This window comes from Oncorhynchus mykiss, chromosome 1 (assembly GCF_013265735.2).
Source record: "Oncorhynchus mykiss isolate Arlee chromosome 1, USDA_OmykA_1.1, whole genome shotgun sequence".
NCBI classification, from domain to species: domain Eukaryota; kingdom Metazoa; phylum Chordata; class Actinopteri; order Salmoniformes; family Salmonidae; genus Oncorhynchus; species Oncorhynchus mykiss.
In genome coordinates this window covers 16726608-16752948 of record NC_048565.1, presented here as the reverse complement: position 1 = coordinate 16752948, position 26341 = coordinate 16726608, and the positions used below count along the sequence as shown (strand labels likewise).

Genomic DNA, 26341 nt, shown 5'->3' with positions numbered 1-26341 from the left:
CAATAGTGTGCAAAGCTGTCATCAAGGCAAAGGATGGCTACTTTGAAGAATCTCAAATAAATGTTGATGATTCCATATGTGTTATTTCATAGTTTTGATGTCTTTACTATTATTCTACAAGGTAAAAACTAGTAAAACATTAAGAAAAACCCTTGAATGAGTAGGTGTGTCCAAACTTTTGACTGGTACTGTCGATCACTCAATGACTTGTCTCTCCATGCTCGTCATGCTATATCTTGAAATGCGTGTCATAGATTTGCAATTAGAATTTACTAACTTGGAGTCAGATACCCACTGGGCACACACTGGTTGCATTAATGTTGTCGCCACGTAATTTCAATTAAATAAGGTTGAACCAACATGGAATAGACGTTGAGTTGACATCTGTGCCCAGTGAGTATGGAGTTCATTTTCCATGATAGTACCCCAAGCAGTGGTCACGTTCAAGTTATTGTGAAGACAGCAGGTTACACTTGGCAGTGAGATGAATCAGACGGGGTACATACACTCTTAGAAAAAAGGGTTCCAAAAGGGTTCTTCACTATTAGAAAAAAGGGTTCCAAAAGGGTTCTTCATTGTCCCTATAGATTAACCTTTTTTGGATCCAGGTAGAACCATTTTGGGTTCCATGTAGAACCCTCTGTAAAAATTGTTCTTTATGGAACCCAAAAGGGTTCTTCTACCTGGAACCAAAAAGGGTTCTTCAAAGGGTTATCCTATGGGGACAGCCGAAGAACCCGAGGTTCTAGATATAACTTTTTTTCTGGGTGTACTGACAAAATACGTTGCCTTTCAAATTGGAAACAGCTCACAGACACACACTCACAACGTAAACGTTTTCCCATCCCATCTCCCATTCAGAAATTCCTCATATCTCCAAGGTTTCTTCAACAAGTGTCCCAAATCTGCTGAATTGACTCACACAGCAAGCAGTTAGCTGAGCTCCAAAAGCAATTTCATTGGCTGATAATGGCAATTGGGTTGTTATGGTTAATTCTTCACAGGAATCAGACAGCAACCAGTGGCCCCAAGAACATAAGCATACGCATGCATGACCAGGACAAAATAAAGAAGTGGTTGTGAGTTTGTATGTGAAAGTGCAATGCAGATTAGTTCATTATTTGTATATTTTATTGATGATATTATGAACTTATAAATTATGCAAAAATATTTTTAAAGGGCTGACAGAAACACAATTGTTGTTTGGAACATAAACTAAAGAGTATTCAGCTTTGTGCATATGACCATTTGTATAACAGCTTGTTGTTGAGAGATACATCCAGGAACAAGAGCAGCATTGTCTCAGTTGAAATCAGTGAGTTTGTGAAACAGAGATGCCATGCATATGAATTTACCATCACTCAACACAAACACTACAACTGCAGGCAGTGACCACCATCTAGTGTCAACATATGGTAATGGCAACCAGAATGATAATCTGTATTTATTTATTTGTATTTTTTTCTTTAACTAGGCAAATCAGTTAAGAACAAATTCTTATTTTCAGTGACAGCCTAGGAACAGTGGGTTAACTGTCTCTTAAGGGGAAGAACAACAGATTTGTACCTTGTCAACTCAGGGATTTGAACTTGCAACCTTTCAGTTACTATTCCAAAGCTCTAACCACTAGGCTACCTGATCTTTCAATAAAATACTCAAGAAACATCATGAATACTTTAATAATAGTAAAGATTGTACATGAAATGCTAAGGATAATTTTTGATAGGTTAACAAATATTTGTAATCAAGTAAAATCCATGCAAAGTGAGGGCTGTGTACCATTTCTATAATGCTTTCCTTCATGTCTGGTTCCACACTCATAGTTACTATAGGGATTCCAGTCCTTTCCAGACATAGTCCACAGTCCGGTAGTTGTGTACGTGCCATCACTTCCCCTGGAACTCCAAATGGCATTGTTCTCAGGGGTTACCACTGTGTTGTTGATCCACCAAATGATGTCCAACAAATGGTGTGTTTTTAAACCACTGAGTATACACACCAGTGTAGGTGAGGCACCAGGGTTGTGCCCAAATGAGGAGAGGATTACTACAGAGGGATTAGAAGGGTTCAAACCTGAGGAGAGAAAGAATATCAACATGCATGAAGCTCTCGGGGTGAAAGGTGTTGGAACCAAACATGTTTAGAAACATTTGGAACTCTGTACTACAGTATATCTTGAATAAATGTTATTGAATACAGACAATTGGGTCGTTCCACGAAATGAGAGCCTTTTGTGTCCTTTTGATATTTTAAGTAGAAATTGTGCCCCAATATAGAATTTTAAAGCCTGTTATATTATTATCATGCTTGCTCCCGCTCCCACTCCCCCTCTCTGGCGCTCGAGGGCGCCAGGCTGCCCTTCATTATGCACACCTGTCACCATCATTACACGCATCAGCGCTCATTGGACTCACATGGACTCCATCATTTTGTTGATTGCCCCTCTATATCTGTCTGTTCCTAAGTTGTGTTCCCCCTGTCAGCATTATTGTAGTTTACTTTTCCCGTGTCCAGACGCTGTCCGTGTCTGACACCACTATTGGAAGCTTCAGGGAGTCTATGTTTTTTGTTTTTGTTGGTAACGTTGGGTCCATATGCCGTCGCCGATGGATCCGGGAGTGCCTCAACCGGCTCGTCGGCCTCCCACGCCTCAGCTAGCTCGTCGGGCTCCCACGCCTCAGCTAGCTTGTCGGGCTCCCACGCCTCAGCGAGCTCGTCGGGCTCTCACGCCTCAGCCGTTTCGTCAGGCTTTCACGCCTCATCCGGCCCGTCGGCTTCCACGCCTCAGCTAGCTGGTCGGGCTCCCACGCCTCAGCTAGCTGGTCGGGCTCCCACGCCTCAGCTAGCTTGTTGGGCTCCCACGCCTCAGCGAGCTGGTCAGGCTCCCACGCCTCAGCTAGCTGGTTGGGCTCCCAAGCCTCAGCTAGCTGGTCGGGCTCCCACGCCTCAGCTAGCTGGTCGGGCTCCCACGCCTCAGCTAGCTTGTTGGGCTCTCACGCCTCAGCCGTTTCGTCAGGCTCTCACGCCTCAGCCGTTTCGTCAGGCTTTCACGCCTCAGCCGTTTCGTCAGGCTTTCACGCCTCACCCGGCCCGTCGGCTTCCACGCTGTACTGTCACACCTGCTCCCTCTCCCCCTCTCTGGCGCTCAAGGGTGCCAGGCTTCCCTTCATTATGCACACCTGTCACCAGCATCAGTGCTCATTGGACTCACCTGGACTCCTTCAAATTTGTGGATTGCCCCTCTATATCTGTCTGTTCCTCAGTTGGTTCCCCGTGTCAGCATTATTGTCGTTTATGTTTCCCCTGTCCAGACGCTGTCTGTGTTCTGTTTCATGTCTGTGTTTTTATTAAATATTGCCTACCTGTTCTTGCTTCTCTTCTCCTCCATCTGTCCTTAAAATGATAGTAAATGAAGTAAATAAATCGGATTTTCAATAAGAATAAATATTTGCCAAAGTTTCAAAACTCAGCATCAACCCTGTGTAACCTTGGAATATTTTAACCCACTTCACCCAAACATTCTCCAGGTTTCCTAGTTATTATATTGCTTTGACAAAGCCATATCTGAAGATTATTATTTATTTATTGTTATGATTCATTTACATCCATCCCTCATTTTAAGGTCATCCCTGTTACGTGAACTGAGCTTTTGTTTTAATATGGTGAAACTATTCCTTTAACTATTCCTTTTTCACAAGAAACATTGAACATATAATTGTACAATCATAGTGTAAAAGCAGCTGAGCTGGTTCTGCTCTTTTTTGGCAATTGTCTGGTGTTGTGGGGGAAGACTGAGCGGGTCGAGAATAACACATCAACCCTGTTACCCATAGACAGACAGGCTAGAAATTTTTTAACAAAAACATTTTGGATGGTAAAGCTTGCATGCAAATGCCACTCCCTGTTTCACACAACAAGCTTTCAATCCCACCTGTCACAAGGGGATTTATGGCTGATTTCAGATGAAATCCTCAACCGTGTTACAGTTAATGCTGTTACTTTATTTGGCACTTAATAGAAAGCAAAAGTAATGGCGTATTTTTGTAGGCACTTTCCCTATGAATTGCCCCCATAGGAATGACTGAACTAACCTGTTAGGGTGAGTGAATGAGGACCCAAACGCGAACTAACTTAAACAGAGCTTCTTTAATAACCAAACGTAGGTAGGCTCAGATAGACCGGCAGATTCCGACAGGACAGGACAAGGTTACAGCAAACAGGACGATAGTCTGGTTCAGGCATGAAACACAACAAACAAGAATCCGACAAGGACAGGAACAAAAACAGAGAGAGATATAGGGACCTAATCAGAGGGAAAAAGGGAACAGGTGGGAAACGGGGTGAATGGGTAGTTAGGAGGAGACAAGGCACAGCTGGGGAAAAGAGGGGGAGAAAAGGTAACCTAACAACGACCAGCAGAGGGAGACAGGGTGAAGGGAAAGGACAGAAACACACAACATGACAATACATGACAGTACCCCCCCACTCACCGAGCGCCTCCTGGCGCACTCGAGGAGGAAACCTGGCGGCAACGGAGGAAATCCTCGATCAGCGCACGGTCCAGCACGTCCCGAGAGGGAACCCAACTCCTCTCCTCAGGACCGTACCCCTCCCAATCAACGAGGTACTGGTGACCACGGCCCCGAGGACGCATGTCCAAAATCCTGCGGACCCTGTAAATGGGTGCGCCCTCGACAAGGATGGGGGGGGGGGGGGGGAGACGAGCGGGGGCGCGAAGAACGGGCTTAATACAGGAGACATGGAAGACCGGGTGGACGCGACGAAGGTATCGCGGAAGAAGAAGTCGAACTGCGACAGGATTAATGACCCGAGAAATACGGAACGGACCAATGAACCGCGGGGTCAACTTGCGAGAAGCCGTCTTAAGGGGAAGGTTCTGAGTGGAGAGCCAAACTCTCTGACCGCGACAATATCTAGGACTCTTAGTTCTACGCTTATTAGCAGCCCTCACAGTCTGCGTCCTATAACGGCAAAGTGCAGACCTGACCCTCTTCCAGGTGCGCTCGCAACGTTGGACAAAAGCCTGAGCGGAGGGGACGCTGGACTCGGCGAACTGAGATGAGAACAGCGGAGGCTGGTACCCGAGGCTACTCTGAAAAGGAGATAGCCCGGTCGCAGACGAAGGAAGCGAGTTGTGGGCGTATTCTGCCCAGGGGAGCTGTTCTGACCAAGACGCAGGGTTGCGAAAAGAAAGACTGCGTAAGATGCGACCAATAGTCTGATTGGCCCGTTCTGCTTGACCGTTAGACTGGGGGTGAAAGCCGGAAGAGAGACTGACGGAAGCCCCAATCAAACGGCAAAACTCCCTCCAAAATTGAGACGTGAATTGCGGACCTCTGTCCGAAACGACGTCTGACGGAAGGCCATGAATTCTGAAAACATTCTCGATGATGATTTGTGCCGTCTCTTTAGCAGAAGGAAGCTTAGCAAGGGGAATGAAATGAGCCGCCTTAGAGAACCTATCGACAACCGTAAGAATAACAGTCTTCCCCGCTGACGAAGGCAGTCCGGTGACAAAATCTAAGGCGATGTGAGACCACGGTCGAGAGGGAATGGGAAGCGGCCTGAGACGGCCGGCAGGAGGGGAGTTACCGGACTTAGTCTGCGCGCAGACCGAACAAGCAGCCACGAAACGACGCGTGTCATGCTCCCGGGTGGGCCACCAAAAACGCTGGCGAATGGAAGCAAGCGTACCCCGAACGCCAGGGTGGCCGGCTAACTTGGCAGAGTGAGCCCACTGAAGAACGGCCAGACGAGTAGGAACGGGAACGAAAAGAAGGTTCCTAGGACAAGCGCGCGGCGACGGAGTGTGAGTGAGCGCTTGCTTTACCTGCCTCTCAATTCCCCAGACAGTCAACCCGACAACACGCCCCTCAGGGAGAATCCCCTCGGGGTCAGTGGAGGCTACTGAAGAACTGAAGAGACGAGATAAAGCATCAGGCTTGGTGTTCTTAGAGCCCGGACGATAAGAAATCACGAACTCGAAACGAGCGAAAAACAGCGCCCAACGCGCCTGACGCGCATTAAGTCGTTTGGCAGAACGGATGTACTCAAGGTTCCTATGGTCAGTCCAAACGACAAAAGGAACGGTCGCCCCCTCCAACCACTGTCGCCATTCGCCTAGGGCTAACCGGATGGCGAGCAGTTCGCGGTTTCCCACATCATAGTTACGTTCCGACGGGGACAGGCGATGAGAAAAATACGCGCATGGGTGGACCTTGTCGTCAGAGAGGGAGCGCTGAGAAAGAATGGCTCCCACGCCCACCTCTGACGCGTCAACCTCGACAACGAACTGTCTAGAGACGTCAGGTGTAACAAGGATAGGAGCGGATGTAAAACGATTCTTGAGGAGATCAAAAGCTCCCTGGGCGGAAACGGACCACTTAAAGCACGTCTTGACAGAAGTAAGGGCTGTGAGAGGAGCTGCCACCTGACCGAAATTACGGATGAAACGACGATAGAAGTTCGCGAAGCCGAGAAAGCGCTGCAGCTCGACGCGTGACTTAGGGGCGGGCCAATCAATGACAGCTTGAACCTTAGCGGGATCCATCTTAATGCCTTCAGCGGAAATAACAGAACCGAGAAATGTGACGGAGGAGGCATGAAAAGTGCACTTCTCAGCCTTCACAAAAAGACAATTCTCTAAAAGGCGCTGGAGGACACGTCGAACGTGCTGAAGATGAATCTGGAGTGACGGTGAAAAAATCAGGATATCGTCAAGGTAAACGAAAACAAAGATGTTCAGCATGTCTCTCAGGACATCATTGACTAATGCCTGAAAGACAGCTGGAGCGTTAGCGAGGCCGAAAGGAAGAACCCGGTATTCAAAGTGCCCTAACGGAGTGTTAAACGCCGTCTTCCACTCGTCCCCCTCCCTGATGCGCACGAGATGGTAAGCGTTACGAAGGTCCAACTTAGTGAAAAACCTGGCTCCCTGCAGGATCTCGAAGGCTGAAGACATAAGAGGAAGCGGATAACGATTCTTAACTGTTATGTCATTCAGCCCTCGATAATCTATGCAGGGGCGCAGAGACCCGTCCTTCTTCTTGACAAAAAAAAACCCCGCTCCGGCGGGAGAGGAGGAGGGGACTATGGTACCGGCGTCAAGAGCTACAGACAAATAATCCTCGAGAGCCTTACGTTCGGGAGCCGACAGAGAGTATAGTCTACCCCGGGGGGGAGTGGTTCCCGGAAGGAGATCAATACTACAATCATACGACCGGTGTGGAGGAAGAGAGGTGGCCTTGGACCGACTGAACACCGTGCGCAGATCGTGATATTCCTCCGGCACCCCTGTCAAATCACCAGGCTCCTCCTGTGAAGAAGAGACAGAGGAAACAGGAGGGATAGCAGACATTAAACATTTCACATGACAAGAGACGTTCCAGGAGAGGATAGAATTACTAGACCAATTAATGGAAGGATTATGACAAACTAGCCAGGGATGGCCCAAAACAACAGGTGTAAAAGGTGAACGAAAAATCAAAAAAGAAATGGTTTCGCTATGATTACCAGAAACAGTGAGGGTTAAAGGTAGCGTCTCACGCTGAATCCTGGGGAGAGGACTACCATCCAGGGCGAACAAGGCCGTGGACTCCCTTAACTGTCTGAGAGGAATGTCATGTTCCCGAGCCCAGGTCTCGTCCATAAAACAGCCCTCGGCCCCAGAGTCTATTAAGGCACTGCAGGAAGCTGACGAACCGGTCCAGCGTAGATGGACCGACAAGGTAGTGCAGGATCTTGAAGGAGAGACAGGAGTAGTAGCGCTCACCAGTAGCCCTCCGCTTACTGATGAGCTCTGGCTTTTACTGGACATGAAGTGACAAAATGGCCAGCAGAACCGCAATAGAGACAGAGGCGGTTGGTGATTCTCCGTTCCCTCTCCTTAGTCGAGATGCGGATACCTCCCAGCTGCATAGGCTCAGCTCCCGAGCCGGCAGAGGAAGATGGTAGTGATGCGGAGAGGGGGGCAACGGAGAACGCGAGCTCCTTTCCACGAGCTCGGTGACGAAGATCAACCCGTCGCTCAATGCGAATAGCGAGTTCAATCAAGGAATCCACGCTGGAAGGAACCTCCCGGGAGAGAATCTCATCCTTTACCTCTGCGCGGAGACCCTCCAGAAGACGAGAGAGCAAAGCCGGCTCGTTCCAGCCACTGGAGGCAGCAAGAGTGCGAAACTCAATAGAGTAGTCAGTTATGGATCGATTGCCTTGACATAGGGAAGACAGGGCCCTGGAAGCCTCCTCCCCAAAAACAGATCGATCAAAAACCCGTATCATCTCCTCCTTAAAGTCCTGATACTGGTTAGTACACTCAGCCCTTGCCTCCCAGATTGCCGTGCCCCACTCACGAGCCCGTCCAGTAAGGAGAGATATGACGTAGGCGACACGAGCAGTGCTCCTGGCGTAAGTGTTGGGCTGGAGAGAAAACACAATATCACACTGGGTGAGGAACGAGCGGCATTCAGTGGGCTCCCCAGAGTAACACGGCGGGTTATTGATTCTGGGCTCCGGAGATTCGAAAGCCCTGGAAGTGGCCGGTGGATCGAGGCGGAGATGGTGAACCTGTTCTGTGAGGTTGGAGACTTGGGTGGCCAGGGTCTCAACGGCATGTCGAGCAGCAGACAATTCCTGCTCGTGTCTGCCTAGCATCGCTCCCTGGATCTCGACGGCTGAGTGGAGAGGATCCGAAGTCGCTGGGTCCATTCTTGGTCGGATTCTTCTGTTAGGGTGAGTGAATGAGGACCCAAACGCGAACTAACTTAAACAGAGCTTCTTTAATAACCAAACGTAGGTAGGCTCAGATAGACCGGCAGATTCCGACAGGACAGGACAAGGTTACAGCAAACAGGACGATAGTCTGGTTCAGGCATGAAACACAACAAACAAGAATCCGACAAGGACAGGAACAAAAACAGAGAGAGATATAGGGACCTAATCAGAGGGAAAAAGGGAACAGGTGGGAAACGGGGTGAATGGGTAGTTAGGAGGAGACAAGGCACAGCTGGGGAAAAGAGGGGGAGAAAAGGTAACCTAACAACGACCAGCAGAGGGAGACAGGGTGAAGGGAAAGGACAGAAACACACAACATGACAATACATGACATAACCAGAGGTAAATCATGTCCAGAGTCTAGGACTTCAAGCTGTCGAGTTTTATTGCCACTTACTATAGTCATTTATGAAAATGAACAAGTGCTGTTGCCTAGTCACTTTACCTCTACCTATATGTACAGTACATAGCTACCTCAATTACCTCGTACCCCTGCACATCGACTCGGTACTGGTACTCCCTGTATATAGCCATGTTATTTTCTACTCCCTGTATATAGCCATGTTATTTTCTACTCCCTGTATGTAGCCATGTTATTTTCTACTCCCTGTATATAGCCATGTTATTTTCTACTCCCTGTATGTAACCATGTTATTTTCTACTCCCTGTATGTAGCCATGTTCTTTTCTACTCCCTGTATGTAGCCATGTTATTTTCTACTCCCTGTATGTAGCCATGTTATTTTCTACTCCCTGTATATAGATAACCATGTTATTTTCTACTCCCTGTATGTAGCCATGTTATTTTCTACTCCCTGTATGTAGCCATGTTATTTTCTACTCCCTGTATATAGATAACCATGTTATTTTCTACTCCCTGTATGTAGCCATGTTATTTTCTACTCCCTGTATATAGCCATGTTATTTTCTACTCCCTGTATGTAGCCATGTTATTTTCTACTCCCTGTATGTAACCATGTTATTTTATACTCCCTGTATTGATAGCCATGTTATTTTCTACTTCCTGTACATAGCCATGCTATTTTTTACTTCCTGTAAATAGCCATGCTATTTTCTACTCCCTGTATATAGATAGCCATTATATTTTCTACTCCTATAGATAGCCATGTTATTTTCTACTCCCTGTATAGATAGCCATGTTATTTTCTACTCCCTGCATGTAGCCATGTTATTTGCTACTCCCTGTATAGATAGCCATGTCATTTTCACCTCTCTATATATAGCCATGTTATTTTCTACTCCCTGTATATAGCCATGTTATTTTCTACTCCCTGCATGTAGCCATGTTATTTTCTGTTCCCTGTATATAGCCATGTCATTTTCACCTCTCTATATATAGCCATGTTATTTTCTACTCCCTGTATACAGCCATGTTATCTTCTACTCCCTGTATATAGCCATGTTATTTTATGTTCTCTGTATATAGCCATGTTATTTTCTGTTCCCTGTATATAGCCATGTTATTTTCTGTTCCCTGTATATAGCCATGTTATTTTCTGTTCTCTGTATATAGATAGCCATGCTATTTTCTACTCCCTGTATATAGATAGCCATGTTATTTTTTACTCCCTGTATATAGATAGCCATGTTATTTTCTACTCCCTGTATATAGATAGCCATGTTATTTTCTGTTCTCTGTATATAGATAACCATGTTATTTTTTACTCCCTGTATATAGATAGCCATGTTATTTTCTACTCCCTGTATATAGATAACCATGTTATTTTCTACTCCCTGTATATAGATAGCCATGTTATCTATATACAGGGAGTAGAAAATAACATGGCTGTATACAGGAAGTAGAAAATAACATGGCTATATATATACAGGGAGTAGAAAATAACATGGTTGTATACAGGAAGTAGAAAATAACCACCCACACATGCAATTACATCTCCTGGTTTCAATGATGTTTCCAGAGACAATATCTCTCTCTTCATCACTCAATACCTAGGTTTATCTCCACTGTATTCACATCCTAACATACATTATCCGTCTGTACATTATACCTTGATGCTATTTTATCGCCCCCAGAAACCTCCTTTTACTCTCTGTTCCAGACGTTCTAGACGACCAATTCTTATTGCTTTTAGCCGCACCCTTATTCTACTCCTCCTCTGTTCCTCTGGCGATGTAGAGGTGAATCCAGGCCCTGCAGTGCCTAGCTCCACTCCTATTCCCCAGGCGCTCTCTTTTGACGACTTCTGTAACCGTAATAGCCTTGGTTTCATGCATGTTAACATTAGAAGCCTCCTCCCTAAGTTTGTTCTATTCACTGCTTTAGCACACTCTGCCAACCCGGATGTTCTAGCTGTCTGAATCCTGGCTTAGGAAGACCACCAAAAATTCTGAAATTTTAATTCCAAACTACAACATTTTCAGACAAGATAGAACTGCCAAAGTGGGCGGTGTTGCAATCTACTGCAAAGATAGCCTGCAGAGTTCTGTCCTACTATCCAGGTCTGTACCAAAACAATTTGAACTTCTACTTTTAAAAATCCACCTCTCTAAAAACAAGTCTCTCACCGTTGCCGCCTGCTATAGACCACCCTCTGCCCCCAGCTTTGCTCTGGACACCATATGTGAACTGATTGCCCCCCATCTATCTTCAGAGCTCGTGCTGCTAGGCGACCTAAACTGGAACATGCTTAACAACCCAGCCAACCTACAATCTAAACTTGATGCCCTCAATCTCACACAAATTATCAATGAACCTACCAGGTACCTCCCCAAAGCCATAAACACGGGCACCCTCATATATATCATCCTAACCAACTTGCCCTCTAAATACACCTCTGCTGTCTTCAACCAAGATCTCAGCAATCACTGCCTCATTGCCTGCATCCGTAATGGGTCAGCGGTCAAACGACCTCCACTCATCACTGTAAAACGCTCCCTGAAACACTTCAGCAAGCAGGCCTTTCTAATCGACCTGGCCGGGGTATCCTGGAAGGATATTGGTCTCATCCCGTCAGTAGAGGATGCCTGGATATTTTTTTTAAATGCCTTCCTAACCATCTTAAATAAACATGTCCCATTCAAGAAATTTAGAACCAGGAACAGATATAGCCCTTGGTTCTCCCCAGACCTGACTGCCCTTAACCAACACAAAAACATCCTATGGCGTTCTGCATTAGCATCGAACAGCCCCCGTGATATGCAGCTGTTCAGGGAAGCTAGAAACCATTATACACAGGCAGTTAGAAAAGCCAAGGCTAGCTTTTTCAAGCAGAAATTTGCTTCCTGCAACACTAACTCAAAAAGGTTCTGGGACACTGTAAAGTCCATGGAGAATAAGAACACCTCCTCCCAGCTGCCCACTGCACTGAAGATAGGAAACACTGTCACCACTGATAAATCCACCATAATTGAGAATTTCAATAAACATTTTTCTGCGGCTGGCCATGCTTTCCACCTGGCTACTCCTACCCCAGTCAACAGCACTGCACCCCCCACAGCAACTCGCCCAAGCCTTCCCCATTTCTCCTTCTCCGAAATCCGTTCAGCTGATGTTCTGAATGAGCTGCAAAATCTAGACCCCTACAAATCAGCCGGGCTAGACAATCTGGACCCTTTCTTTCTAAAATTATCTGCCGAAATTGTTGCCACCCCTATTACTAGCCTGTTCAACCTCTCTTTCGTGTCGTCTGAGATTCCCAAAGATTGGAAAGCAGCTGCGGTCATCCCCCTCTTCAAAGGGGGGGACACTCTTGACCCAAACTGCTACAGACCTATATCTATCCTACCATGCCTTTCTAAGGTATTCGAAAGCCAAGTCAACAAACAGATTACCGACCATTTCGAATCTCACCATACCTGTCAGGTGCGTGAATGAGGACCCAAAAGCGAATTAACAAACAGAGTTTCTTTAATGATGAACACACGTGGGCTCAGATGGACAGGTAGATTCCGACAGGACAGGACAAGGTTGCAGCAAACACGATGATAGTCTGGTTCAGGCATGAGACACACAAACAAGAATCCGACAAAGACAGGAGCAGAAACAGAGAGAGATATAGGGACCTAATCAGAGGGAAAAAGGGAACAGGTGGGAAAAGGGGTGAATGAGGTAGTCAGAGAAGACAAGGAACAGCTGGGGGAAAGAGGGACAGAAACGGTAACCTAGTACGACCAGCAGAGGGAGACAGGGTGAAAGGAAAGGACAGAAACAAGACACAACATGACAATACATGACAGTACCCCCCCACTCACCGAGCGCCTCCTGGCGCACTCGAGGAGGAAACCTGGCGGCAACGGAGGAAATCCTCGATCAGCGCACGGTCCAGCACGTCCCGAGAGGGAACCCAACTCCTCTCCTCAGGACCGTACCCCTCCCAATCTACGAGGTACTGGTGACCACGGCCCCGAGGACGCATGTCCAAAATCCTACGGACCCTGTAGATGGGTGCGCCCTCGACAAGGATGGGGGGGGGGGGGGGAAGACGAGCGGGGGCGCGAAGAACGGGCTTGATACAGGAGACATGGAAGACCGGGTGGACGCGACGAAGGTATCGCGGAAGAAGAAGTCGAACTGCGACAGGATTAATGACCCGAGAAATACGGAACGGACCAATGAACCGCGGGGTCAACTTGCGAGAAGCCGTCTTAAGGGGAAGGTTCTGAGTGGAGAGCCAAACTCTCTGACCGCGACAATATCTAGGACTCTTAGTTCTACGCTTATTAGCAGCCCTCACAGTCTGCGTCCTATAACGGCAAAGTGCAGACCTGACCCTCTTCCAGGTGCGCTCGCAACGTTGGACAAAAGCCTGAGCGGAGGGGACGCTGGACTCGGCGAACTGAGATGAGAACAGCGGAGGCTGGTACCCGAGGCTACTCTGAAAAGGAGATAGCCCGGTCGCAGACGAAGGAAGCGAGTTGTGGGCGTATTCTGCCCAGGGGAGCTGTTCTGACCAAGACGCAGGGTTGCGAAAAGAAAGACTGCGTAAGATGCGACCAATAGTCTGATTGGCCCGTTCTGCTTGACCGTTAGACTGGGGGTGAAAGCCGGAAGAGAGACTGACGGAAGCCCCAATCAAACGGCAAAACTCCCTCCAAAATTGAGACGTGAATTGCGGACCTCTGTCCGAAACGACGTCTGACGGAAGGCCATGAATTCTGAAAACATTCTCGATGATGATTTGTGCCGTCTCTTTAGCAGAAGGAAGCTTAGCAAGGGGAATGAAATGAGCCGCCTTAGAGAACCTATCGACAACCGTAAGAATAACAGTCTTCCCCGCTGACGAAGGCAGTCCGGTGACAAAATCTAAGGCGATGTGAGACCACGGTCGAGAGGGACTGGGAAGCGGCCTGAGACGGCCGGCAGGAGGGGAGTTACCGGACTTAGTCTGCGCGCAGACCGAACAAGCAGCCACGAAACGACGCGTGTCATGCTCCCGGGTGGGCCACCAAAAACGCTGGCGAATGGAAGCAAGCGTACCCCGAACGCCAGGGTGGCCGGCTAACTTGGCAGAGTGAGCCCACTGAAGAACGGCCAGACGAGTAGGAACGGGAACGAAAAGAAGGTTCCTAGGACAAGCGCGCGGCGACGGAGTGTGAGTGAGCGCTTGCTTTACCTGCCTCTCAATTCCCCAGACAGTCAACCCGACAACACGCCCCTCAGGGAGAATCCCCTCGGGGTCAGTGGAGGCTACTGAAGAACTGAAGAGACGAGATAAAGCATCAGGCTTGGTGTTCTTAGAGCCCGGACGATAAGAAATCACGAACTCGAAACGAGCGAAAAACAGCGCCCAACGCGCCTGACGCGCATTAAGTCGTTTGGCAGAACGGATGTACTCAAGGTTCCTATGGTCAGTCCAAACGACAAAAGGAACGGTCGCCCCCTCCAACCACTGTCGCCATTCGCCTAGGGCTAACCGGATGGCGAGCAGTTCGCGGTTTCCCACATCATAGTTACGTTCCGACGGCGACAGGCGATGAGAAAAATACGCGCATGGGTGGACCTTGTCGTCAGAGAGGGAGCGCTGAGAAAGAATGGCTCCCACGCCCACCTCTGACGCGTCAACCTCGACAACGAACTGTCTAGAGACGTCAGGTGTAACAAGGATAGGAGCGGATGTAAAACGATTCTTGAGGAGATCAAAAGCTCCCTGGGCGGAAACGGACCACTTAAAGCACGTCTTGACAGAAGTAAGGGCTGTGAGAGGAGCTGCCACCTGACCGAAATTACGGATGAAACGACGATAGAAGTTCGCGAAGCCGAGAAAGCGCTGCAGCTCGACGCGTGACTTAGGGACGGGCCAATCAATGACAGCTTGGACCTTAGCGGGATCCATCTTAATGCCTTCAGCGGAAATAACAGAACCGAGAAATGTGACGGAGGAGGCATGAAAAGTGCACTTCTCAGCCTTCACAAAAAGACAATTCTCTAAAAGGCGCTGGAGGACACGTCGAACGTGCTGAACATGAATCTGGAGTGACGGTGAAAAAATCAGGATATCGTCAAGGTAAACGAAAACAAAGATGTTCAGCATGTCTCTCAGGACATCATTGACTAATGCCTGAAAGACAGCTGGAGCGTTAGCGAGGCCGAAAGGAAGAACCCGGTATTCAAAGTGCCCTAACGGAGTGTTAAACGCCGTCTTCCACTCGTCCCCCTCCCTGATGCGCACGAGATGGTAAGCGTTACGAAGGTCCAACTTAGTGAAAAACCTGGCTCCCTGCAGGATCTCGAAGGCTGAAGACATAAGAGGAAGCGGATAACGATTCTTCACTGTTATGTCATTCAGCCCTCGATAATCTATGCAGGGGCGCAGAGACCCGTCCTTCTTCTTGACAAAAAAAAAACCCCGCTCCGGCGGGAGAGGAGGAGGGGACTATGGTACCGGCGTCAAGAGCTACAGACAAATAATCTTCGAGAGCCTTACGTTCGGGAGCCGACAGAGAGTATAGTCTACCCCGGGGGGGAGTGGTTCCCGGAAGGAGATCAATACTACAATCATACGACCGGTGTGGAGGAAGAGAGGTGGCCCTGGACCGACTGAACACCGTGCGCAGATCGTGATATTCCTCCGGCACCCCTGTCAAATCACCAGGCTCCTCCTGTGAAGAAGAGACAGAGGAAACAGGAGGGATAGCAGACATTAAACATTTCACATGACAAGAGACGTTCCAGGAGAGGATAGAATTACTAGACCAATTAATGGAAGGATTATGACAAACTAGCCAGGGATGGCCCAAAACAACAGGTGTAAAAGGTGAACGAAAAATTAAAAAAGAAATGGTTTCGCTATGATTACCAGAAACAGTGAGGGTTAAAGGTAGCGTCTCACGCTGAATCCTGGGGAGAGGACTACCATCCAGGGCGAACAAGGCCGTGGGCTCCCTTAACTGTCTGAGAGGAATGTCATGTTCGCGAGCCCAGGTCTCGTCCATAAAACAGCCCTCCGCCCCAGAGTCTATTAAGGCACTGCAGGAAGCTGACGAACCGGTCCAGCGTAGATGGACCGACAAGGTAGTGCAGGATCTTGAAGGAGAGACAGGAGTAGTAGCGCTCACCAGTAGCCCTCCGCTTACTGATGAGCTCTGGCTTTTACTGGACATGAAGTGACAAAATGACCAGCAGAACCGCAATAGAGACAGAGGCGGTTGGTGATTCTCCGTTCCCGCTCCTTAGTCGAGATGCGGATACCTCCCAGCTGCATAGGCTCAGCACCCGAGCCGGCAGAGGAAGATGGTAGTGAAGCGGAGAGGGGGGCAACGGAGAACGCGAGCTCCTTTCCACGAGCTCGGTGACGAAGATCAACCCGTCGCTCAATGCGAATAGCGAGTTCAATCAAGGAATCCATGCTGGAAGGAACCTCCCGGGAGATAATCTCATCCTTTACCTCTGCGCGGAGACCCTCCAGAAAACGAGCGAGCAAAGCCGACTCGTTCCAGCCACTGGAGGCAGCAAGAGTGCGAAACTCAATAGAGTAGTCTGTTATGGATCGATTACCTTGACATAGGGAAGACAGGGCCCTGGAAGCCTCCTCCCCAAAAACAGATCGATCAAAAACCCGTATCATCTCCTCCTTAAAGTCCTGATACTGGTTAGTACACTCAGCCCTTGCCTCCCAGATTGCCGTGCCCCACTCACGAGCCCGTCCAGTAAGGAGAGATATGACGTAGGCGACACGAGCAGTGCTCCTGGAGTAAGTGTTGGGCTGGAGAGAAAACACAATATCACACTGGGTGAGGAATGAGCGGCATTCAGTGGGCTCCCCAGAGTAACACGGCGGGTTATTGATTCTGGGCTCCGGAGATTCGAAAGCCCTGGAAGTGGCCGGTGGATCGAGGCGGAGATGGTGAACCTGTTCTGTGAGGTTGGAGACTTGGGTGGCCAGGGTCTCAACGGCATGTCGAGCAGCAGACAATTCCTGCTCGTGTCTGCCTAGCATCGCTCCCTGGATCTCGACGGCTGAGTGGAGAGGATCCGAAGTCGCTGGGTCCATTCTTGGTCGGATTCTTCTGTCAGGTGCGTGAATGAGGACCCAAAAGCGAATTAACAAACAGAGTTTCTTTAATGATGAACACACGTGGGCTCAGATGGACAGGTAGATTCCGACAGGACAGGACAAGGTTGCAGCAAACACGATGATAGTCTGGTTCAGGCATGAGACACACAAACAAGAATCCGACAAAGACAGGAGCAGAAACAGAGAGAGATATAGGGACCTAATCAGAGGGAAAAAGGGAACAGGTGGGAAAAGGGGTGAATGAGGTAGTCAGAGAAGACAAGGAACAGCTGGGGGAAAGAGGGACAGAAACGGTAACCTAGTACGACCAGCAGAGGGAGACAGGGTGAAAGGAAAGGACAGAAACAAGACACAACATGACAATACATGACAATACCTTCTCTGCTATGCAATCTGGTTTCAGAGCTGGTCATGGGTGCACCTCAGCCACGCTCAAGGTCCTAAACGATATCTTAACCGCCATCGATAAGAAACATTACTGTGCAGCCGTATTCATTGATCTGGCCAAGGCTTTCGACTCTGTCAATCACCACATCCTCATCGGCAGACTCGACAGCCTTGGTTTCTCAAATGATTGCCTCGCCTGGTTCACCAACTACTTCTCTGATAGAGTTCAGTGTGTCAAATCGGAGGGTCTGCTGTCCGGACCTCTGGCAGTCTCTATGGGGGTGCCACAGGGTTCAATTCTTGGACCGACTCTCTTCTCTGTATACATCAATGAGGTCGCTCTTGCTGCTGGTGAGTCTCTGATCCACCTCTACGCAGACGACACCATTCTGTATACTTCTGGCCCTTCTTTGGACACTGTGTTAATAATTATTATTGGATAGAAAACACTCTAAAGCTTCTAAAACCATTGGAATTATGTCTGTAAGTATAGCAGAACTCACAGGGCAGGCATTCTTCCAAACTAGTTTTTGTGGTCATGAAAGTTGGAGCAACTTTGACGTCATCGCCCCCACCCTTCCCAACCAGTTATGATTCTGGGGAGACTTTCTATCTCTAGATGTCCTCTTTCAGTAGAGCTTTGAATCGTTCAAATTCCGCGAGAATTGACCCTATGGGAGTGAAATTAGTGCGTGCCACGAGAAAATAGGTTGTGCGTTGTGGCGCGAATTGGTCCCAGCCATTCCTTTGTTCCAGCACTCAAGAGAAGGGCAGACGATGGCCGATTGAATTGAAGTTTGTTTTGTGTGTCTAAAACATCATAAAGCTTGCTTCTGCACTTGGTTTGACCTGTTTAGTCGACATATAATATGTAATTTTGAAGTTTTGATGCGCAACTTTTCCGGACCAGAGGACGTTTTGGGTGCATTTCAGCTGATGTTATTAGCAGTAGCTAATACAAAGACGCAAGACTTGAAACCAAACAATGTATTGGGTAAGTATGAAGCCTTCCAGAACATTCTGAACGAAGACCATCGAAGGTAAGGGAATATTTATGCTGAAATCTGTGTTTCTGTTGACTCCAACATTACGTAGAAATGTAGCTTGTATCTGAGCGCCGTCTCAGCATATAGAATAGTGTGCGATTTCTGTAACGTTAAAAATAAATCTAACAAAGCGGTTGCATAAAGAAGCAGTGTATCTTTCTAACTATATGTAGAACATGTATATTTAGTCAAAGTTTATGATGTCTATTTACGTTATCTTGCCGCGCTACCTAGATTTCCTGCGGACATTTTTGAGTAATTTCTGAACGTGAACTCACTGTCAATGGACATTTATGGATATAAATGGCATATTATTGAAAAAAAAATGTACTGTGTAACATGTCCTATTACTGTCATCTGATGAAGATTTTCAAAAGGTTAGTGAACGATTAATTTTTTTATCCTGCGTTTGTTGATTGCATGTTTTGGCTATTCAAATGAGCTGTGTCTGGTGGTGGTTTGACATATATATGTGCTATGTTTTCGCCGTAAAACATTTTAGAAATCTGACTTGCTGGCTAGATGAACAAGGTGTTTATCTTTCATTTGAGCTATTGGACTTGTTAATGTGTGGAGGTTAAATATTTGTAAGAATATTTTTGCGTTCCATGCGCCACCGTTTCAGCTGAACGTGGGAGGGTTGATTCCCAATTGGGAACCAATATCTTAGACAGGTTAACAACCCTCCAGGAAAGCTTCAATGCCATACAACTCTCCTTCCGTGGCCTCCAATTGCTCTTAAATACAAGTAAAACTTGTAACTCTGACTTAGAATACGTGGACAACTACAAATACTTAGGTGTCTGGTTAGACTGTAAACTCTCCTTCCAGACCCATATCAAACATCTCATGTTATTTTCTACTCCCTGTATATAGATAACCATGTTATTTTCTACTTCCTGTATACAGCCATGTTATTTTCTACTCCCTGTATATAGATAGCCATGTTATTTTCTACTTCCTGTATACAGCCATGTTATTTTCTACTCCCTGTATATACATAGCCATGTTATTTTCTACTCCCTGTATATAGATAGCCATGTTATTTTCTACTTCCTGTATACAGCCATGTTATTTTCTACTCCCTGTATATAGATAACCATGTTATTTTCTACTTCCTGTATACAACCATGTTATTTTCTACTCCCTGTATATAGATAGCCATGTTATTTTCTACTTCCTGTATACAGCCATGTTATTTTCTACTCCCTGTATATAGATAGTCATGTTATTTTCTACTCCCTGTATATAGCCATGTTATTTTCTGTTCCATGAATATAGCCATGTTATTTTTTACTCCCTATCAATAGCAATGTTATTTTCTACTCCCTGTATATAGATAGCCATGTTATTTTCTACTCCCTGTATATAGATAGCCATGTTATTTTCCACTCCCTGTGTACAGCCATGTTATTTTCTACTCCTTGTATATAGATTGCCATGGTATTTTCTACTCCCTGTATATAGGCATGTTATTTTTTACTCCCTGTATATATATAGCCATGGTATTTTCTACTCCCTGTATATAGATAGCCATGTTATTTTCTACTTCCTGTATACAGCCATGTTATTTTCAACTCCCGGTATATAGATAACCATGTTATTTTCTACTTCCTGTATACAACCATGTTATTTTCTACTCCCTGTATATAGATAGCCATGTTATTTTCTACTTCCTGTATACAGCCATGTTATTTTCTACTCCCTGTATATAGATAGCCATGTTATTTTCTACTTCCTGTATACAGTCATGTTATTTTCTACTCCCTGTATATATATAGCCATGTTATTTTCTGTTTCCTGTATATAGCAATGTTATTTTTGTACTCCCTATCAATAGCAATGTTATTTTCTACTCCCTGTATATAGATAGCCATGTTATTTTCTACTCCCTGTATATAGATAGCCATGTTATTTTTTACTCCCTGTATATAGATAGCCATGGTATTTTCTACTCCCTGTATATAGATAGCCATGGTATTTTTTACTCCCTGTATACAGCCATGTTATTTTCTACTCCCTGTACATAGATAGCCATGTTATTTTCTACTCCCTGTATATATACAGCCATGTTATTTTCTACTCCCTGTATATAGATAGCCATGTTATTTTCTACTTCCTGTATACAGCCATGTTATTTTCTACTCCCTGTATATAGATAGCCATGTTATTTTCTACTTCCTGTGTACAGCCATGTTATTTTCTACTCCCTGTATATAGATAGCCATGTTATTTTCTACTTCCTGTATACAGCCATGTTATTTTCTACTCCCTGTGTATAGCCATGTTATTTTTTACTCCCTATCAATAGCCATGTTATTTTCTGTTCCTTGTATATAGCCATGTTATTTTTTACTCCCTATCAATAGCCATGTTATTTTTTACTCTCTATCAATAGCCATGTTATTTTTTACTCTCTATCAATAGCCATGTTATTTTTTACTCCCTATCAATAACCATGTTATTTTCTACTCCCTGTATATAGCCATGTTATTTTCTACTCCCTGTATATAGCCATGTTATTTTCTACTCCCTGTATATAGCCATGTTATTTTCTACTCCCTGTATATAGATAGCCATGTTATTTTCTACTTCCTGTATACAGCCATGTTATTTTCTACTCCCTGTATATAGCCATGTTATTTTCTACTCCCTGTATATAGATAACCATGTTATTTTCTGTTCCCTGCATATAGCCATGTTATTTTCTGTTCCCTGTATATAGCCATGTTATTTTTTACTCCCTGTCAATAGCCATGTTATTTTCTACTCCCTGTATATAGCCATGTTATTTTCTGTTCCCTGTATGTAGCCATGTTATTTTCTGTTCCCTATACATAGCCATATTATTTTCTACTTCCTGTATTTAGCCATGCTATTTTCTGTTCCCTGTATATAGCCATATTATTTTCTACTTCCTGTATTTAGCCATGTTATTTTCTACTTCCTGTATTTAGCCATGTTATGTTTTACTCATTGTTATTTGTTAATCACTGTATATTTATTCCTTGTGTCGGTTTTTCAATTATTTTTACATGTTTTACCTTAGCTTTAACTCTGCATTGTTGGACATGGACCCATAAGTAAGCATTTCCCTGTTAGTCTACACCTGTTGTTTGCAAACCATGTGACAATTGATTTGAATGGCTCTTTATGACAGAACGTTAAAATGACTTGAAATCAAACATTTTTTGGAACACTTCTCAAAAAGCTCCGAATTGGTGGAACGACCCAATTGTGGTCTGCGTTGTGGGAGAATGTGTACAAAAACAATTCACCTATACATTTATATTTTATTAATGCAAAAGGGATTTAATTCTAGCCTACCTTCAACAAAGAGTTGGATCCCTCTACTGAATACCACTTCTCTTTGAGGAGACTTGCTCCCATGTACACACCTAAGGAAAAACATGACCATAATTATCACCAGAACACTGCAAAAGTCCACATAGTGACTGCAATGCAATCTGGATTGAAAGTTGAGCTGAAAGTTACCCCAGTAGTAGTAAAGTGAAACACAGTCCTCGTGCTCTGTTCATTCTGTCTGTTTCAGTTGGTGCTCTGGATAGGAGAAAAGCCCACCTGCTGTGAGCCCCTTATTGGTGTCTTGTCCTTCTAGTATCATACAGCTCTCTCCTCTCACATGGACTTCTACTGCAGGGAAAGATAGTTCTTCACCTCAGGTTTTTATTTCAGCATTTAGCCCAATCCTGCTAAGAACCGTCAGTTAATCACTAATTAGGAGAATATCAATAAATGATACAGTCATATGGCTACCTCCTCTAAAGATACAGACTTTCTCACAACTAAGTTGGTCTAGAGGCGGGACACCGGTGCAAAGAGGAAATGTTGTGAAAAACTATCTGGGTGGAACATGAGTTTTTTTTCCCAAGCCACGTGTTGTGCCCCTCTATTGCAGGCTCAAAACAAGTAGATCAGTTATTCAGTTTGAAGGAGTATAGAAAAACAAGAAGAACTGGCACGAGTGGTTGTGTCTAAAACAAATGTAGACTCATGTACGACTTCTCCAGTTCTGCCCACTCTGGAGTATTTGGGGGATTCTGACAATGAGGATTGTCTGTGAACCACAAGCGGCTTAACTTTACTTCTCCCTTTGCCATCATACTGTTAGTCAACCCACAAGAAATATTCACTCTCAGAACATGGCAATAACAAAACAACAACATCAACCTGAGAGTTTATTAGGAGTTGCTTTGGAAGGCCATTACAGAGAACCTTATACAGATGCAGAATTTTAATTTGAGCCAGTTTGCTACATCAGGAAACTAATCCTGCAGCAACTGGAAATATGAATTATTATGTGGATTGTAATTAAAGGATATTTTCAGTAGGGGTTGACAATTCTTTTTTTACGGCAAATCAGTCAGAAATGTTAAAGTGGAAATTACAAGCCTTAGAAGCCTTTTTCAACATTGAATAAACAACACGTTTGCATTTCCTGCTGTGCAGGAAAATACTCAGCAACAAAAGAGTTATCAAATTAAGATCCTACATCTGTAGATACAGTACAATGTTATTACATGGTATACCTTACATTAATCTCTACAAATCAGTTGTTGTTTCTCTCAAGTCCTTCTGTAGGTCCACAGTAATAAACTGCCATGTCATTCTCTTTAGATCCATGGATCACTAACTGCTGCTGGTGAAATGGGCTGCTATCGTTGGTCTGGACAGTGAACATGTTGGGATGGAAGCCTTGACCGTAGAGCAGATGGGAGGTGTTGGTCAGGGGGTAGCTCAGTACTATCTCAATCCTCTCTCCTGTACTCTGCCTGTACCAGCTTACAGTGGCCAACCTACAGTTAGTGGACAGAAGGCAGTCCAGAATGGCATCCTCCCCCAGTTTCAATGATAAGCTCTTCAGTGATACACCCAGGGATTCTCCCAAATGTAGACCTGTAGAAGTCATAACAGAATGTCAAAGAAGGAAAGTCATACAGGCCTAAAGACAGTGGCCTGGTCTAGAAACAACCCATAGTTCTCGAATCAATTCTGTTTAAAAAAATGCATTACATTTCATAATGTCTTAATATGCCTACTTCCACAGAGACATAATGTCACAATTACTGAATGATTGTAGGGTACTGTATCCGACAGTAAAGCGTTTAAACACTCAATCTGGTTATTTCAAAATAATGTTTCCTATGATGTTTTGAGATTGTTATTGTGAAATTGACTTATCATTTTGAATGACTGACAAGTGTAACATGATTCTCGTTATCCCTTTCATGGCCTGGTTCAGTGCTCTATTCTGTGAGATGATGAAAAATAAGCATTCAATCCCAGACTGCCTTACTGTATAGACTCTACTTGAGGTTTCTCTGGAGGTGAAGGGAGGCTTTGTTTGTTAGTCCAACTGAGTATCACAGAGGAACTGCCTTCCAACATGTAGTACACATAACTCATTAGACCATTTTGACTTCAGATGTGCGTCTATCACAGTCTGCAAAAGTAGCATTACCTTTAGGCTCTCATCTATTGTACTTTATTGTTGGGATGTGTTAATTTATAGTGCATTCGGAAAGGATTCAGACCTCTTGACTTTTTCCAAATGTTGATACGTTACAGCCTTAATCTAAAATGGATTCAATTGTTTTTTCCCCCTCATCAATCTACACACAATACCCCATAATGACAAAGCAAAAACAGGAAAACTGAAATATCACATTTACATAAGTATTCAGGTCCTTTACTCAGTACTTTGTTGAAGCACCTTTGGCAGCGATTACATCCTTGAGTCTTCTTGAGTATTATGCTAAAAGCTTGGAACACCTGTATTTGGGGAGTTTCTCCCATTCCTCTCTGCAGATCTTCTCAAGCTCTGTCAGGTTGGATGGGGAGTGTCGCTGCACAACTATTTTCAGGTCTCTCCAGAGATGTTCGATCAGGTTCAAGTACGGGCTCTGGCTGAACCACTCAAGGACATTTAGATACTTGTCCCGAAGCCACTCCTGCAATGTCTTGGCTGTGTGCTTAGGTTTGTTGTCCTGTTGGAAGGTGAAACTTCACCCCAGTCTGAGGTCTTGAGCCCTCTGGAGCAAGTTTTCATAAAGGATATCTCTGTACTTTGCTCCATTCATCTTTCCATCGATCCTGACTAGTCTTCCAGTCCCTGCCTCTGAAAGACATCCTCACAGCATGATGCTGCCACCACCATGCTTCACCATAGGGATGGTGCCAGGTTTCCTCCAGACGTGACGCTTGACATTCAGAACAAAGAGTTCAATCTTGGATTCATCAGACCAGAGAATCTTGTTTTTCATGGTCTGAGTCATTTAGGTGCCTTATGGCAAACTCCAAGCAGGCTGTCATGTGCCTTTTACTGAGGAGTGGCTTCCGTCTGGCCACTCTACCACAAAGGCCTGATTGGTGGAGTGCTGCAGAGATGGTTGTCCTTCTTGACGGTTCTCCCATCTCCACAGAGGAACTCTGAAGCTCTTGGTGGTTACAAACTTCTTCCATTTTAAGAATGATGGAAGCCACTGTGTTCTTGGGGACCTTCAATGCTGCCGAAATGTTTTGGTACCCTTCCCCCGATCTGTGCCTCGACACAATTCTGTCTCGGAGCTCTACAGACAATTCCTAGACCTTACGGCTTGGTTTTTGCTCTGAAAGGCACTGTCAACTGTGGGACCTTATACAGACAGGTGTGCGTTACAAATCATTTCCAATCAATTGAATTTACCACAGGTGGACTCCAATCAAGTTGTAGAAACCTCTCAAGGATGATCAATGCAAACAGGATGCACTTCAGCTCAATTTCCAGTCTCATAGCAAGGGTCTGAATACTTATGTAAATAAGGTAAAATGTCTAAAAACCTGTTTTCACTTTGTCATTATAGGGTATTGTGTATAGATTGATGAGGATTGATAAATTTTACAATAAGGCTGTAATGTAACTAAATGTGGAAAAGTCAAGGGGTCTGAATACTTTCTGAATGCACTGTACATAGAGGACTGTGAATGACTTACAGTGTGTGTACAATAGCATGTCCATAGGCAAAATATGTAGATTCAGCATAATTGCCCCAAACTTTCTGATTCAGTTTTTCGATGGGCTATTCATTGTCTGTTTTTTTGTCTCATTGAAAATGGTGTCTTGCTGAAAATGTGTTGCATCAGTTCAGTATTTCACGCAAGTGTAGTACTAGAGGACTGGACTTAGTTATATAGCATGGGCGGTAGTTAGATTTCCCTGTCACAACAGGGTCGCAAGTTGGTGCAGTTTGAGCACTTTCCATTTAATTAATACACTGGTGGCAATGGTGGGATAATCCTCGGGCAGTCTCAAGATAATGTCACTGTTCTAATCACTACACGAGTAACCTATACTGAAATTGGATCCTCAGCTTCAGTATGTGGGCAACACTCCTGCTGAACCCACAACAGTTATAGATTGTGCTTCCAACAGCCGCACCTCTTTTCCTGCTAGTCCAAGACAGACCTTTATAAAATGATGATAGACTTATTGTAATTATTAAAAGTCTAAGTTCATGTTGAGTTAACTGAGGTTTGTTTTTACTCTAGGCTGAACACAGCTCTACTGGAAAGACAAGTAGTGGAAATGGGATTTCAAAATTTCACTTTCGTTTCCACACAA

The 26341-nt window shown here is 45.3% G+C and overlaps 1 long non-coding RNA gene across 1 annotated transcript; it reads right to left on the bottom strand.

Annotated features, from left to right (window-relative positions):
• Nucleotides 1-1494: 1494 nt before the first annotated feature.
• LOC118941434 lies at nt 1495-22548 on the bottom strand. The gene is made up of 3 exons (XR_005037653.1): nt 22216-22548; nt 22048-22118; nt 1495-2073 (listed from the first exon to the last, which is right to left on the bottom strand). It is a non-coding gene; the product is annotated as an uncharacterized LOC118941434 (long non-coding RNA).
• Nucleotides 22549-26341: the final 3793 nt, after the last annotated feature.